The sequence below is a fragment of the Ornithodoros turicata genome, unplaced genomic scaffold (genome assembly GCF_037126465.1).
Source record: "Ornithodoros turicata isolate Travis unplaced genomic scaffold, ASM3712646v1 ctg00001360.1, whole genome shotgun sequence".
Classification (NCBI taxonomy): domain Eukaryota; kingdom Metazoa; phylum Arthropoda; class Arachnida; order Ixodida; family Argasidae; genus Ornithodoros; species Ornithodoros turicata.
The window spans coordinates 17,837-23,108 of NW_026999570.1; the positions used below are offsets into that span (position 1 = coordinate 17,837).

The 5,272-nt window shown below is 44.9% G+C and overlaps 1 long non-coding RNA gene across 1 annotated transcript; it reads right to left on the reverse strand.

Annotated features, from left to right (window-relative positions):
• Positions 1–933: 933 nt before the first annotated feature.
• Positions 934–4,424, reverse strand: LOC135376901 (uncharacterized). The gene is made up of 3 exons (XR_010417899.1): positions 4,401–4,424; positions 4,258–4,325; positions 934–1,006 (listed from the first exon to the last, which is right to left on the reverse strand). It is a non-coding gene; the product is annotated as an uncharacterized LOC135376901 (long non-coding RNA).
• Positions 4,425–5,272: the final 848 nt, after the last annotated feature.

Below are 5,272 nucleotides of genomic sequence, written 5' to 3' on the forward strand. Positions count from 1 at the left end.
CAGTAGATGTGGCATTTCTGATGAAGGGCTGCGACCACACATACATTTGATAAAATTGATATCTTCTTGCTAATGAAGGGGTTATGTTCTTAAAATGTCGGGTTTTTCTAGCAACATCTTTAAAATGCTGGTGTTTCCCTTCGAAACGCGTACAACCATACAGATAGGAAAGGACCAAACATCCTGATGAGTCGCAGATAATGAACAACGTATTGCATTTTACAGAGGTTAGATATTTGTGGTTACAACACCGCAAAGCCTTGAAGAAACGAATAAATGCAGCGTTCTAAGAAATGAACATGCATATAGGGGAGGTACCTGTTCATGAGAACGTCTACAGTTTCACGAAAAGCTATAGTATACAGCTGCCATGCTTCATTGCCATGCACAGCTGCCATGCCATACATGATTGGCTGTGCATGTTTACACACATATTTAATCACCTTGATGTGCATACATATATGGCCCTCAATGTGATTATACGCAATATGCTGGTAATTGTGCCATTATACACATAATCAATCAATCAATCAATTGTGAATACAGTTACCAGCTTATTACCACAAAACCAGCAGTTTTATTCGGCGTTACACCCTCTACACCCCAATTGCCATGAGGGTGTTAGAATACACCTTAAAAGGTGTGCGCCATGAACATTTTGATTTACACCCTTTAAGGTGTAAAACGATTTAGATTGTAGGAAGAGAGTTGCCTCAGGACAGAAGCCGCCCGTATTTCGAACAGAGACGTTTCTTCTTCTGAGCACCGTCCTCATCATTGGCATGGTATTTAAAGGGTTAGGTGTGACGTGTAACGGGAGGCCTACGCCTTTTTTTTTTGTGACATTTATGCTGTTCATAATTGCCATGGATCGTGCCTGTTTAGTGTCTTGCCGGCGTCCATTTAGCGTCCAAAAGAACTGAGATATACTCACGCACGCGCACGGCATTCCCTTCTGCTCCCGGCAGAGGCCCCGGTGCAGCTTCAGCTCGAAGAGCCACGGTACCTTTAGAGATACATGGACACACCGATGAGGTTTGGAAAGAAATTTTGCATGTAAGAAGACATCGTCGAATTTTCTCACCAGTCACGATGGGCAGATAGAGAATAACAAATGAGCATCACGTACACCTCGCTAAACAGGTGTAACTTGATAAACAGCACATAACGTCGACCAGTACTAATAAAGCTTGGCTTAATGGACTGGTTCTAATAAATTTCGGGTTTTTAATCTTACACGCGACAAAAAGCATGGTGAACAAAACAGTGGACGTTGAAGGTGTGCTTTTGCCTCATGATCCAGATAGTACTTGTTATTACGGAAACTTGGCTTCACAGTGGCATTGCAAACAGTGAAAAAATTCGACCTAACCATAGTGTGCTTTGTAAGGATCGATCCTCTAGAGGTGGATGCGTTGCAATCGTCTTCAAGAAAAACATTGAGAATATTGCGGAAATTGTTGATGTAGAAATGGTTGTGCCTTGCATTTGGAAATTTGTTGATGGTAGGTTTTCCAGGCCCCCGTCTGCAAGTGTATCCGTTCTGAATAAGCTGTCTGATTACGTAAACACTCACGTTGTCCGCCATCCTTTTATAATCCTGTGTTTGAGAAAATTTATTAGACGACTAATACTATAGAGCACACTACGAGTACTAATACTTTTTTTTTTGATTGGGTGTTAGCGCCGCGAAGCAACTGTGGCTATGAGCGACGTACAGATGTGGACAGACGGAGAGAGGACAGCAGGTAGGAGTGGGGGACAGGGGTGGTTAGTATGCGTCCTGGGCCGACTTCAGGGGGAACTGTGCCGACATTCGTCTGGAAAGTCTTCGGAAAACCCAGCGAAAACCTCAGACAGCACAGCCGGCGGTAGGATTCGAACCCACCACCTCGCAGTCTACAGCACGACCTTGGTTACCACCAACGAGTGGACGCCTTATAGCCCACTCGGCCATGTCGCTGGTACTAATACTAATACACTAGTCGGAATTAGTTATAATGCACAAGATACAATGTATATATGGTTGCATGACTATGGGACTGTACATATGGGACAACTGTGACTATATACACGTGTCGACCATATTCGCCACTGTGGCTATGCACATATGAGATGGCCTTTATACATTTATGGAGGTGCACCAACGATGCTAACATACGCATCCTGAATGACAATGGAAGGATGATCACGCCATCGACGCCGGAAGCCTTCCCCTCGCAGCGCGAAGAGGTCCTGCTGCAGGATGGCGATTACGCTAACTCTCAATTTCCGCACCAATAGGAAAACAGGGATGTTGCGCAGACGCTGTGCCACAGCTTTGCAGCGCGCTGCCCACAGAACCTGTGCCCCGCAAGCCGTTAAAAGTGCGCTAATCCGGTGGCAGGACTGTCGACGATGTAAGGGCACTGGGCATATGGTGTTCGTATGCCGCCGAGCTAATTGCCAAAAAATTCTTGCAATCCGACAGTCAAAAAGCACGTGGTGGTTCGTCTCGACACAATTGCAGTCCTTACAATAATCCTTGGTGGTGACTTTAACTTGCCCAACTGGGTCTGCTGACTTTAACTTGCCAACTGGGACCCAAGAGGGGTCTTCTCTTGCTGCGTTATATCCAACGATAAATGCTCCCGCGTTCTCGTCGATATGGCATTCTCGTTCAATTTGCTGCAACTCGTTAAGGAGTCTTCGACAGCGCATGGGCACGACATTGGCAGTATCGGATTTGATGTTTGTGTCAAACAGAGTGTTTACTAGAGAAGCAGAATGCCGCATTCTTGAATGCATACCGGACCACAGGATGGTACTGCTAGAGTTTAGGACTCTTCACCAAAAACGGCAGCAGATAACAACTCACGTATTTAATGACCTTTCTAGGGCAGACGACAATAGTGTAATTGATCAGATTTCTAAACCCGTTGATACCTTCAGTTTCCGAGCAATATCATCTCTTTCAATGAACTTGCTATGGGACTTCTTTAAACGGACAGTGTACGAATGCGTTCAGAAGCTCGTGCCCGAACGATGTAAACGGGTTCGTTCAGGAACACCATGAATAACTCGCTGGATAATTCATAAGAAAAGGAAGGTAAAGATATTAGTTAGGATAGGCGAAAAAAACCTATCTTATGATATCAGGCGGCTTCGAGCTGAACTGAGAGCGGATATACGATCCGCTTTATTACCGTAAATGTAGTTTACGTTGGCGTCGACGCGTGTCCTACAGACAGTGCCGTGTTTGTTCTCCGTATGGTTCGTTAGAATATGTGCAGAGCACTGGGGCTTTTATCGATATACATATACGACACCAAACTACCCACTCTTTAACCCTGTTTGTCCCACAACATTACTTCCCTCGTTCCGTTGCAGCTTTGTTTAGATGCCGTGTGCACAAATAACAACAAAAAGTAACATTTCCCAATTACAAAGAGTGTTTGCGTCGTCTTCCCTTGTTTTCATGTCTCTCGGTTTTCTTGTTCGTCATCTACTGGTCGGAGGGGGGGGGGGGATATGTACTAAGAAAACAAGAAAGGAAAGGTTAGCCAGGCAAAGAGCCGGCTTGCTATTCCGAAAGAAAAGGAAATAAGGGGAAGGGGAGAACGAAAAGGAAGGAGAAAGAAAAAAACAAAAAGGGGAATCAGGATCGGGATGTTGTTTATTACTCATATAGATACTACATTAAGACATAACTAACTACAAGACGTAACTACATTAAGACATTCACAATCAGATAAACCTAGGGAAACCAGTAAACATGCACGATCACGTGACCAGAGAAATATAACGGGTGGACCAGCGGCGCAAGAGCTAAGTGTACCACAGTATACTTGTATAGAGACCAAATAAGAGGGAACATCACTCGTACGTATGCCGCGACTCTGGGCGACCGCCCTGCACCTACTACTAATAGATGCACCTGCATATACTAGCTATAGTTTGAGCCCTTTCCCTCTTTGCCACCATACCATCGGCCACACCATGCTGAATACGCCGGATCTCGTCCCAACCCCTCTTTGCGATCGCCATTATGTATGGAACATTTAATGTTCTCATTCGCATAGAAATACGATTCGCTCAAGAAAACGCCAAAACCATGCAGTTGCATTCGCTAAAAGAACTACATACATTCATAGCTTCCTGAGCCTATTTTTTCAAGTCGGAATGAATGAACGTGCATGTATTGGCACGGAATAGATTTCCACACGAATATGAGAGGCCTTGATTATGCTCAATCTTCTCCTGTTGATTACGACTTACCAAAGATGAGAGCGAAAACGAAGATGGTACGAAGACAGGACATGGTGTCAGAGCTTCCGATAGAGTTCCTGGGGAGAATCAAGAAATCGCGACAAATATATCGAAATAGGCCATGCGCTACGGGCAACATCGAAGATGCTTACCTGTTGAACCAATCGATATGATTCCCTTGCGCATACCAAAGTATATATATATGCATCGGGTAGGTGTAGGATCTCTCAAACCATTTGTTGTTCTTCACGACATGTTGTTTCCCATCTGGTTGATTCGGCGTAAAAGTAGACGTATGCCGCGCACTTTTCACTGTGTTCTAACTTCGAGGTATAGGTATAGAGGGTACAAAAGGTACACGAGGGTCTTGTGCTCGTTGTACATGTGGCAACATGCGTTTCACATGCTCGGAAAAGATCGTTATCAGGTAGTACGTTCAGGTACGTGCCAAACAAACTCTGGTATGTTTCCGCGTGAAACACATGTGGTTCCAGTGAAGTACGGGAATATCTGCGCATAGCAACACGTTGGGTAATCCTGTAGTTTATTTCTTCCCAACGGTGTTACACATCAATACACAATACACTATTTTGGTACGCAAAGGAATGAATCCGAACAACGCCACTCACACCGATGAACTGACGCACCCTTTCGTCTCAATACACTTGAGAATATACCCTTTGGTTTCTGGTTACAGTCTCTTTCTCTCTCGCCTGGCGCTGGCTGCCGCTTCTTACTTTTCGTTCTGGCGTCTACATCTTCATTTTTGTTTTGTTTAATCCCCTACATTCGGCCATCCTCGAATCTTCTCTTGTCCTCAAGAGGTTGTACTAGTTCTCTTCAATTTTATACGTTGGTGTTGGTCTCTCGGCGTTTCCGAGGTGACCGCCTTGGAGGACTCGCTGGGGATTCTACGTCCTCTTCTTCATCACTTTCGTTTGATTCGTCCTCTTCTATAGAAGGGTCCTCGCGGTGTTCCCACAGTTTCATCTGTGAGACATGTGCCGTAGTAGCGAACCTATGC